Below are 12,568 nucleotides of genomic sequence, written 5' to 3'. Positions count from 1 at the left end.
CCCAGAAAAGTTGCCGGGTTAATGTCTATCTTATTTAAAAGGTTTAATTTCCACCTCCAATTTTTAAACACTGACAGATAATTCCAAATGATGTCCGTCATTTTGATAGATACGACATTTTTACCATAGCTCCTCAAATTTCATTTTAACTATCTTTACTGTCCTTGATATGTGCTGCTTCTATATCTCCTTGTGTGCGCTTATGAGAGAGCGTGAATGCGGCGAAAATGAGCCGATGCGGGTAACGAAACATGCGTACCCCCATTGACAGATTTATTTGGCTGAGTTGGTAAACCTTCTTGTCCCTACAGTTTCTTGATTTGTTTAAATGCTCTTCGCAAGAATTTTGGCTTGCTCCGTATGTGAAAATATACACTGTAAATGTCTGCAGCGCTTTACAGTGCGGTTCCCTCATGCTTTAAAAATTTTATTTTCACTTTAGCGTAATTCCAAACATATTTAAATGCGAATACAGAGGACACAGTTTGTGGATTGATGAGTTTTCCATATAAAAAAACAACTGCAATCGTGATCAACAAAAAGTCTTTAATTGTCATCCGAACGCATGAGTTTTATCACAGAGGAGCCATGAAAATGTACTTTTACAGACATCACTCTGAGAAACAATTGCAATCCGAATAAGGCAGCATTTTTAGGAGTTTAAAAGACTAATATTTTGAACTTAAAGTTTTGAGTGATGCTCTGCTTTGTAAACACAAAGTTAAACACCTGCCTTTTCATGACTTTGAGTACTAAGTGCCTTCTTAAAAAAGGGGCAATGAAAATAAGTATTGTTTTTCATGGGCAATATTTAAAACTTATGATTGGCTATTAATTTTTCTTGGAAAATCATCATGGTTTGATTTCAATCACTTACAGTTTTATTTGTCATTTCACCTGGTATTACAATCACACGCTGTTTTTAAAATTGTTAAATCTAAGAGTTTAAGTAAGTCAATCCCTTCCAGACATTTAATGAATGGGAATACTTAAAAAGCTCAATAAGCCCAAGAACATTTGCGCAAAGTATAACTCATCAAGCCCTCTCGTTGATGAGCTTCACCGCCTCTGCCAGATAATGAGCTGTGAGGAGATGCTAATGTAGGCAACACACTAAAAGAGAGGAAGTAAACCACTGGTCTGATTTATTAAGAACTTGAGCCTACAGCATATGGGCACCATCAGTGGTATCAACACCACTGACGCTTCCAATGCCTTGGCTTTCTTAAACCACCTGTCTCTATGAGCTCTTGTGTGAGGGATGAGAGGCTGCTTTCTGACAAGACAGGTGACAGCTGCTTTGTGTGTGTAAGTGCTTGTGTGCGTGCTTTAGTGCAAAATGTTTGGTCGAGGTTAGGATTTTTCCTTAGTTAGACACTTAGTTTAGACTGACATTTTTCTACCTCTGCTCCATGGCATGAAATTTAGGTATAGGCATAATAAAAGTGATTTTCAGTCATATAAGGAAGGAACACACTTTGACTTGGTTTTACATGAAAGTTGATTTAAAAAAATAAACGTTGCTTATTTTAAATGTAATGTAACTCACTCTTGTTCAGTTTCTTGACCCAAACCCGAGTTCAATAACACGCACTTCCCCTGCAGGTTTCTTTTCATTTGTTTGGTTTCAAACCGTGGTATGTCGTTTGCATCATCAACATGAATTCCAATGTGAGTAGTAGCGAGTAGCGACAGCTGTAAAGAAAGCTATGAGAAGATTCCAGTTTTTTGCCCTCTTGGCTTTACTTCCTAAACTTAAAATGCACAGAACAGCAATGGTGTCTGTCTGCCATAGATGCAATGCAAGAGATTTGAAGAATGTGAGCTGCTTGTGGAAGGCAATTTTTGTTGAGACATGGAGTAGTGATCAACCCCTTGTGCTATAATAGACAAATTTGTACATCAATAGCAGTTCAGTTCTGCAAGTAAGGCCAGATAGCATGTAATAGCGAATGCGAACCATACTGGAGTCCACATGAGCCATACACCAGACTAGAGGTTGACCAATATATCGGTTTTAATGATTAATCAGTGCCGATAGTTGTCATCAGAAAACAAATCTGTTGATAGTTGTTGTCTATTTTTGTTGTTTTCTGTGGCCAGTGCTGGAGGATTCTACTGTTAGAACAACTTAGTTCTACAGTATAACAGCGGCCTCTAGAAATTAAATAAAAACAATAACTGACTGACAATATTCATGCCTATTTTTGTCCTCAATTCAAAGCAAATTTGGTTATAAATCAAGTGTTCTAATTTGAAACAATGACATGAAAAGAAAAATGCAACTATAGTGTGCCCCATCAGCACATACATTGTGTCTCCAGCTTCATATCTTGTGAATAATAATATAAAAGTCATCTGGTGAAATATAGTTACCATGGTCTGTTCGAATACTCTATTCTGATTGGCTGGAATGCTTGCGTTAAAACCGTTTAATGCACAGGTAGGTAATTTAGAATGGGCAGAACTCTTAAGTGGTCGACTGATATATCGCAGAGGGCGATAAATTGGGCGATATTTGGAATTTTTTTGGTTATCGGCATTGGCTGATATATTTTCCGGTGTGGCTGATTTGTTTCTTAAGCCCACAAGTGCACAAAGAATTATCTGCTTGCACATAAAAGAGCCATCTGAGACATGTAAACGACAAATCACAGTTCATTTTGTTGTTACGTGCCATTGTATTATTGTAATAATAGGCCGTTTGATAGGGATGTGCATGAGTAATAGAGTACTCTTTCTGCACCAGCTACTCTAGTATTAAAAACACTACTAGAATATCGCAAATTAATTTTCCTTTGAGCGTTTGCCTGCTGTGAGCAACGCTGAATTACACTGTTCCCTCTGAATCTCACCAAATCATGCAGTTACAATTGAATCCATTGGGGGGCTCTGTGGATGTGTGTCGTTGAGGTGTTGAGGGAGAGAAGATGTAATGGTGTCTGTGTTTTCTAACAAAGCCAAGTGAGGCAACACTTGTAATTTTTTGATTCTTATTGAATTCTGCTCTTTGTATTTGGTTCTTGTTGGAGTCATGCAAACCAAAAGATGAGGATCTGCTTTTATCGTTAAAGAAAATGCTGATCAGACCAGTATGTGTATGTGTTAGATCTCTAAACACCAGCAGAGTGCATTTTATAAAAAGCAAACTTTCACCACTTGCTTTCACAACTTTGTTTTAAAGTTTTGTATAAACATTTGAGTAAATATAGTGCTAAATAAGAGTTTATTCATTTTTTAGCGATTTAATGTGTGTTATTTACTAAATTAAATTGTGTGATATATTGGCTTTATTTCAGACTATCGGCCACCCAGCTCTCTGGATATCATCATCGACCATTAAAAAAAACAAACATATTGGTCGACCACTACTCTAGATCTAATGACCCGAGATTAAGCTAACTGTTATCTTCTTCCATTTAAAGTTTGCTCTGCAAAAATCAATGACAGCTGTAACTAATCAACGCTGGCAAGTGACTATGGTGTAAGCGGGATAATCCACAGCTAGGTTGTGCGTTGACGTGCACGATGTGGAGCGAAGAACCACCCAATTTGAATCTTCATTTTTTTTTTCGGGGTACTATTGGGATTTTGGTTACACAATAAGCTATATTTGGGATTTTATTATTTTTGGACTCTTGTAGCCTCTATGTCTTGCCCGTCATAGGAAGGAAAGGCTGAGATATATAGATATATATATATATAGTGCATCCGGAAAGTATTCACAGCGCTTCACTTTTTCCACATTTTGTTATGTTACAGCCTTATTCCAAAATGGATTAAATTCATTATTTTCCTCAAAATTCTACAAACAATACCCCATAATGACAACATGAAAGAAGTTTGTTTGAAATCTTTGCAAATTTATAAAAAAAAATAAATAAATAAAAAAAAATCACATGTACATAAGTATTCACAGCCTTTGCTCAATACTTTGTTGAAGCACCTTTGGCACCAGTTACAGCCTCCAGTCTTTTTGAGTATGATGCTACAAGCTTGGAACACCTATTTTTGGGCAGTTTCTCCTATTCTTCTTTGCAGGACCTCTCAAGCTCCATCAGGTTGGATGGGGAGCGTCAGTGCACAGCCATTTTCAGATCTCTCCAGAGATGTTCAATCGGGTTCAAGTCTGGGCTTTGGCTGGGCCACTCAAGGACATTCACAGAGTTGTCCCGTAGCCACTCCTTTGTTATCTTGGCTGTGTGCTTAGGGTCGTTGTCCTGTTGGAAGATGAACCTTCGCCCCAGTCTGAGGTCCAGAGCACTCTGGAGCAGGTTTTCATCAAGGATGTCCCTGTACATTGCTGCATTCATCTTTCCCTCGATCCTGACTAGTCTCCCAGTTCCTGCCGCTGAAAAACATCCCCACAGCATGATGCTGCCACCACCATGCTTCACTGTAGGGATGGTATTGGCCAGGTGATGAGCGGTGCCTGGTTTCCTCCAGACATGACGCTTGCCATTCAGGCCAAAGAGTTCAATCTTTGTTTCATCAGACCAGAGAATTTTGTTTCTCATGGTCTGAGAGTCCTTCAGGTGCCTTTTGGCAAACTCCAGGTGAGCTGTCATGTGCCTTTTACTGAGGAGTTGCTCCCATCTGGCCACTCTACCATACAGGCCTGATTGGTGGAGTGCTGCAGAGATGGTTGTTCTTCTGGAAGGTTCTCCTCTCTCCACAGAGAAACGCTGGAGCTCTGTCAGAGTGACCATCGGGTTCTTGGTCACCTCCCTGACTAAGGCCCTTCTCCCCTGATCGCTCAGTTTGGCCGGGCGGCCAGCTCTAGGAAGAGTCCTGGTGGTTCCAAACTTCTTCCATTTACGGATGATGGAGGCCACTGTGCTCATTGGGACCTTCAATGCTGCAGAAATGTTTCTGTACCCTTCCCCAGAACTGTGCCTCGATACAATCCTGTCTTGGAGGTCTACAGACAATTCCTTGGACTTCATGACTTCATGACATGCACTGTTAACTGTGGGACCTTATATAGACAGGTGTGTGCCTTTCCAAATCATGTCCAATCAACTGAATTTACCACAGGTGGACTCCAGTCAAGTTGTAGAAACATCTCAAGGATGATCAGTGGAAACAGGATGCACCTGAGCTCAATTTTGAGTGTCATGGCAAAGGCTGTGAATACTTACGTACATGTGATTGTTTTTTTTTTTTTTTTTTTTTTTCATTTTTCTTTTCCCGTTTTTTTTAAAATAAATTTGCAAAGATTTCAAACAAACTTCTTTCATGTTGTCATTATGGGGTACTGTTTGTAGAATTTTGAGGAAAATAATGAATTTAATCCATTTTGGAATAAGGCTGTAACAGAACAAAATGTGGAAAAAGTGAAGCGCTGTGAATATTTTCCGGATGCACTGTATATTAAAAAAAACTAACAGTCAATTAATCATTCATCTGCCTTTTCCCCCACCTTAGTTATCGGTATAGGCAAAATCCACTATCGGTCGACCTCTTCCCCAGACCGCTGTTTTCAAGCAGACATTTGTGGTTCACATACTTTGTTCGCACACAAACAAAATTCCACATTCTGACGTCAAATGGACTCATTACTGACCCTTATAGAGAAGGGGAAAGGATTTGTTATAAAGTGTAAACATAAAGCAAAAACAAAAATTTATGTTTGCCTGATATCCCTTAGGTTAATGGAATGATTTATAATCAGTTTCTTGCTTCTGGTCTAGAGCAGGGAAAGAAATAACTGATACGTTGTCAGAATAGCACCTGACCTGGTTACATATAAAAATCCAGTAAAATTTAGGCCAGTCATCAATGAATGATTTTATGGCATGTGAGGCTCATTGCAAATACCAAAATAAAACAGTGCTTACACAACACGTCTTGTGATGTGATTCGAGACACTTATTTTTCTGTGCCAGTTAATTTACTGTCAGGAATTGCTTTTACATGGAAGTTTCTGTAGGTATACTGGTTTGATGGAACTGATGTTTATTTATTTTTTTTATGTTAAAATCCTTTCTCCTATTCCAGCAACTATAAGCATGCCATCTAGGTTTTCTCTGAATAGTTTACAGAAACATTGACAGATTTTGGAAATACACTATATTGCCAAAAGTATTCGCTCATCTGCCTTTAGACGCATATGAACTTAAATGACATCCCATTCTTAATCCATAGGGTTTAATATGATGTCGGACCACCCTTTGCAGCTATAACAACTTCAGCTCTTCTGGGAAGGCTTTCTACAAGGTTTAGGAGTGTGTTTATGGGAGTTTTTGACCATGCTTCCAGAAGCGCATTTGTGAGGTCAGACACTGATGTTGGACAAGAAGGCCTGGCTCGCAGTCTTCACTCTAATTCATCCCAAAGGTGCTCTATCGGGTTGAGGTCAGGACTCTGTGCAGGCCAGTCAAGTTCTTCCACACCAAACTCGCTCATCCATGTCTTTATGGACCTTGCTTTGTGCACTGGTACGCAGTCATGTTGGAACAGGAAGGGGCCATCCCCAAACTGTTCCCACAAAGTTGGGAGCATGGAATTGTCCAAAATCTCTTGGTATGCTGAAGCATTCAGAGTTCCTTTCACTGGAACTAAGGGGCCAAGCCCAGCTCCTGAAAAACAACCCCACACCATAATCCCCCCTCCACCAAACTTCACAGTTGGCACAATGCAGTCAGACAAATACTGTTCTCCTGGCAACCGCCAAACCCAGACTCGTCCATCAGATTGCCAGATGGAGAAGCGTGATTCGTCACTCCAGAGAACGCGTCTCCACTGCTCTAGAGTCCAGTGGCGGCGTGCTTTACACCACTGCATCCGACGCTTTGCATTGCACTTGGTGATGTATGGCTTGGATGCAGCTGCTCGGCCATGGAAACCCATTCCATGAAGCTCTCTACGCACTGTTCTTGAGCTAATCTGAAGGCCACATGAACTTTGGAGGTCTGTAGCGACTGACTCTGCAGAAAGTTGGCGACCTCTGCACACTATGCGCCTCAGCATCCGCTGACCACGCTCTGTCATTTTACGTGGCCTACCACTTCGTGGCTGAGTTGCTGTCATTCCCAATCGCTTCCACTTTGTTATAATACCACTGACGGTTGACTGTGGAATATTTAGTAGTAGAATAATAATTTCACGACTGGACTTGTTGCACAGGTGGCATCCTATCACAGTACCACGCTGGAATTCACTGAGCTCCTGAGGGCGGCCCGTTCTTTCACAAATGTTTGTAGAAGCAGTCTGCATGCCTAGGTGCTTCATTTTATACACCTGTGGCCATAGAAGTGATTGGAACACCTGAATTCAATTATTTGGATGGGTGAGCGAATATTTTTGGCAATATAGTGTATATCAAACAGAGAAAGTAACATTTAAATTTAGAAACCAAAGTTTGGAATGTGAATACATGGGAATTACTTAAATTATACTAAAACATGGATAAAAGGTTTTTCTCTTCTTGATTTTTAAAACTAATTAGTTAAAGATGAGATGAAGATGCAATGCTTACTTCACTTGATATTACATGAAGATGTGATGGCTATTCTTTTTTATTATACATAACTTGTAAATGAATACATTTTGTACTTTAATATATAGAATAGGTTAAAAATGTATGATTAAAAAAATGACAGCATGCGTGTAATTGTTTCTTTTTTCTTTTTTTCCTAATGTCTTTAAATGTTTTTGATGATTGGTGCATGTATGCTTTGTATGTGTCCTTAGTATGCCTCTACTTGTTGCATTTTTCCGTTTGAATACATCACCTGCACGCTGCTTGCACTACAAAATCGCGTAGAATAGTGCAGAAGTATGCAATTTGGGATGCAGCTTTTGTTGGCTTTTCTGTACCTCTTGAGCCAGTTTAGTGATTTTAAAATGAAGTATTTTAGTGTAAAACAGGATGGCAAACTAATGCTCGTATCTGTATTAGTCATCAAAAGCATGCAGCTCCTGGAGAGCTCTCCTTTTCTTGCACAATGCCATTGGTGAACCCTGACACACTTTCTGAGCTGTGTACAGTTCCCAGTGTCTTAGGTCTCTATCCTGTGCACTTTGTTTGTGTTTGCCCATGGTTGCTGGCAGGGGCGTAGCAGTCATTTTAAAAGTGGGGGGACACAGCTGTCAGTAGGTGGCTTGCACAGACCCAACACTTACAGTGCAGTATTAATATACTACAGTATATATTAATATATAAGTATGAAATGAGTATTATATTAATATATATGTATTATTTACTTTTAATATTTGTAGTATTTTAAAGATTAGAGTATTGCAAAATAATTGCAAAATTGCAAGGGCATCTTGTGGAGCACTTGCTTCTGTCTCACACATGACAATAAAAGTCTGAGCACAAGCCGGTCCTGAATAAATTATTTAATCAAGTACAATAATGTCAATCGTGCATGTGCACAATTTTATTTTTTACTCTGTGCTTGTGCATTGTGGGATTTAAATGTAGTGGCTTGAGTGTTTTGACTACGTTCACCAACATTTGTTCAGATCCATTTAATGATTCAGTGGCCATTTTTGGTGATGCCAGAAGGTGGTGACAAATGAGTGTCTTGCGTGAAATTAGTTAGTCACTGAATCAATGATCAAAAGAAAATTTTAATCCTTAAAAAAGTGTATGTCTACAGACCTACAAAGAAAATTTAGTAGAGGTTTTAAGCATTATAAGAACAAAGAAAATCTATCATTTCCCTACAGTTTGTGAGCTGCCGAGCATGACTTTTATCAAAAGACAACAATAATAGTCTTATAATAATTATGTACATTTTCATGTATAAAAAAACATGTCTACATATCTATTCACTTCAGTAAAATGCCTAAATGTTCTAAGAACACAGCAGATCTATCTTTTTTCCTACAGTTTGTCGACTGCACACCAACATACAGGTAAAAAACAGGAGCTGATATTAAAAATAGCTTTTCATATTTAACACCGATCTAGTAATCTGCTTAAATTGGTAAAAAGAACCGATCAAACTATTACCTCACAAACATAATGTAAAAAGCATAACTTAATGAAGACTCACGTGCTGATTTAAAAACTCCACTTACAACGTGTGCTTAAAAGAAGGATTGTTCTTTTTTTTTTTCCTGCAGTGCATTTCACATAATGCTTCCAATCAAGAACGATATGCCGATAAATAACTCATAAATAGATTAATAGATTATTAACGATAAATAGATTATTAATTTCGATCAACATCAATGCCGATTAAAAAAAAATATGGATAAATTAGCATGTTTGAAAGCAACTTTGTAGAAATGAATGGAGCCACGTTGATTTGACTGTCTGACTGACGGCCTATTACGTAAGAGTTTTTCGGCTCATGAAACTCACCTGTGATTGGCTGGATGGTCGCTTAATCAGCCCAAACTAACAAAACGCAAAGAATACTGTATACAAATCCACCATTTGGACTCGGTATGGGTTTAGCTTGGAAAAGTTTGGGGGACACAAATCACCTTTTTAAAGAATGCCGGGAACGTGTCCCCCACGGCTGCTACGCCCTTGGTTGCTGGGTCTGCCGTGGGGAGTAGTGCTGGATCTGCAGTTCATTAGCCATGTATGCTACAGTGTGTGAAGATAAGCATCTCCATCGAGAACAGTGCTACCTGGACTGGCTAAATAATGAGATATTTCACACAAAGGTGGGTAGTGGAAGCGAAGATGGGCTGGTGCAGAGGGGACATTGGGCTCAGAGGCAAAGAGACAAACAATTTTAATTTTAGTAGAAGTCTGACTATATCCTGCTGTACTTGGACATGGAGGACACCTGATACATACACGTCAAGTCTCACTCAGTACGTATAAATGCACTTTAAAAGTTCAATTTCAGTCGACTCAAACAATAATTTGTTTTTTAAAAATATTATGTAAATGCTTCGTCTGACTGAAATTTTATCAGTCTGAATTTTGCGAAGTCGGAATAACAGACCTATTTAATGCGATTTTAGCATGGCTGCGTCTAGCAGGTACAGTATACATATTAATCATACTGCAATTCATTGGCCTTGGCATTATGCACGTGCTCTGAATGAGAGGTGATGCGCAGTGTGTATTTAAAACAAACTCTGTTGTCCTTCCTTCAATTATTCAATTACGCATTTTGTCGTGTATACATAGGTGAAGACTTTGTAACCCGACTATGCAACAACCAGCTGTAGCTTGATTGTAACTGTGCATGTAAATGTACTGACTATTGAGTAAGGAGGTTACATCATTTATGACAGCATTGATGAGGCACAATAAGCGTTTGATGGGTCTCACTACTTGTTGACTACAAGGCTCTGTCAAGTCCCTCTTTGCTGCCCACTCTTGTTACAAACCCAGACTTGTGCCAGTGGATCCTCCATCACCAAACATAAAATCGACAACACTTGGAATTCAGCTTAATATTGCCTCATTCCCATCACCTCACAGTGTTTTAACAGAGTAGGTCATGAACACTTTGAAACACACTCTAATAGTCTTTCTAATTTATTGAGAGGGACGTCATTACTGCAACATATCTTGGTGGATTATGCATGATGGTTAATAAATATTCTAAAAACTCATTCCATTGGATTTCATCTATTTGAAATCACTGTTTCTCTTTGCATTTTCAAGGTCTCGATTAGTGGGTCTCCATGCAAATACATTTTCAGTTCAGGGTGGCTAAACAAGCATGAGTTTGTTAGGCAACAAGTGCAGCATTGTAAGTCCTCCTTTGTGTCAGGGCACTCTCTTTTTCTGCAGTCCGCTCCGTGACTCAGCATGCTGTTAATGAGAAAAGACTTGCCAGTCATACGTTGCCAGGATTCATTCACCCTGGAACTGATTGGAAAAGCATTGCGGAGGCATGGCGCCCCTTTCCGCTTCATGTTGGTGTTTAGAGCTCCTTGCCACTATGTAGGCAGTCAATACTCACATTCATTATGAGTTTCACCACTTGGCTGCTGCTTGGAAGCTTAAGCAAGGTGGCTGGATATTAAACTCTGGGGTGTTTTGAACCTTATTGCAATTGCTAGCAAAAACACTTTTAATGTGGAGCATTTTTTTTAATGAGGAGCAAATATTGTGCTCTTTGCCAAAGTACTTTAAAACTAGTCTATGCAACTTGTGCATTATATTCCAATTCTTCTGTTGCCATACTATAACTTTGTGTCAGTAATAGTCCGAAATTTGAAGTCCCATGTTTATTGTGAACGTCAATGGTTCTTGCGTATCTCGTTATTTTTAGAATATAAATATACCAGCATCATGAGCTCTCAGTCTCCTACCTGCATTGAACATGAACAAGAGTGACCCTTGAACACATTTCATTGTGCTACAAAATTTAACCTTTTTTGTCTGGTTAATCTTCATGTTCTGCTGCTCCTTCCATTCATTCTGCAGGGGAACAGGTCTTTCAGTTTTAGATGAGGAAAATATGGAATGAAATGGAATGGAATAAACTAAAAGTGGGCAGTCTCATTTCTGTTGCAGAGTGCTACCCACGTCAGGGTTCTCATCTGTTTAAACTGCATTATAGTTAACAGTCATACCTTATGTCAGGGCTTTCCAAACTTTTTGAAAGGTACTTTTCCTTTAACCATGTGTCAGGGGTTCCTTACCTTTTTTCTTTTCTTTTTTTTTTTTTTTTTTTTACAGATTCATTTTCCCTTTAACCTGAGATCAGAGTTAATTTTTACACAGTTTATTGTTTTAGTCATAGTTTTAGTCTTTTGACGAATATGTCCTTTAAAAATAGTCAATATTTCATCATGTCATATTCATTCATTTTAATACTGATGAAAATGACAATTTTAGTCAACGACAATAATATCTTTTACTTGATGATGTGCAAAATGGACAAAAAGTGTAAAACTGTAACAGACCAAATTTTAATCTTTAAACTTTAAAAATTATAAACATTTTCTAATGTAAACATGTATCAAATACAGCATAAATGTACACTGTCCTTGTTGTGAAAAATCTGAGCTCCTGAAATAACAATAAATAAACCTAAGTATTAGCTACTTTTTTTAGAAGTTAGCCTGTATTCTGAATTCTTCATGCTCTAGAGATTTAATAATTTTCTGTGAAGGAATATTTTAGGGATGTTAATGATTAATCGATTAATCAATTAATTGTCATTAATAATTTGATTAAGCTTATCGATCGTCGATTAATCAATTTCAGAACAAATGGGTTCAGTAATCATGCCAGCAGACGTTGAAAAGACTGTCAATACAGTCTTCTGCTGCTAGAGGGCGAACTGCAGCTTGCGCCTTGTCACTGCGTGTCACGCAGTATTTGCCAACTTAGCGACTTTGTCGCTAGATTTAGTGACTTTTCAGAACTGCGACTTTTATTCAAAAAAGCGCCTAGCGACAAATCTAGCGACTTCTTGGACAAACCTTAGCTACCTCCCGTAGAAGAAAGTCGCCGGTACTGCCCCGCGAGCGCGTGGTCTTGCTTTTCTGCCCGGACTTGGAGGCACACCTCTCTCTGCTTCTACTCTGTTCAGTGAGACTGACAGGGAGAGAGGTGAGAAGGCAGAGCAGCACAATCAGTTGACTGCACGGCAGCTGACATAGATGTGAACAGCGTTGTCAATGACCAATC

The 12,568-nt window shown here is 38.9% G+C and overlaps 1 protein-coding gene across 4 annotated transcripts in view; it reads left to right on the top strand.

Annotated features, from left to right (window-relative positions):
• The window catches only part of LOC127438123 (BMP-2-inducible protein kinase-like), a 61,154-nt gene that overhangs the window by 22,287 nt on the left and 26,299 nt on the right, over positions 1–12,568 (top strand). The gene's annotated exons all lie outside the window — the stretch shown is intronic.

The sequence above is a fragment of the Myxocyprinus asiaticus genome, chromosome 4 (assembly GCF_019703515.2).
Source record: "Myxocyprinus asiaticus isolate MX2 ecotype Aquarium Trade chromosome 4, UBuf_Myxa_2, whole genome shotgun sequence".
In the NCBI taxonomy this organism is placed as follows: domain Eukaryota; kingdom Metazoa; phylum Chordata; class Actinopteri; order Cypriniformes; family Catostomidae; genus Myxocyprinus; species Myxocyprinus asiaticus.
This window is presented reverse-complemented; position numbering and strand designations above follow the sequence as displayed.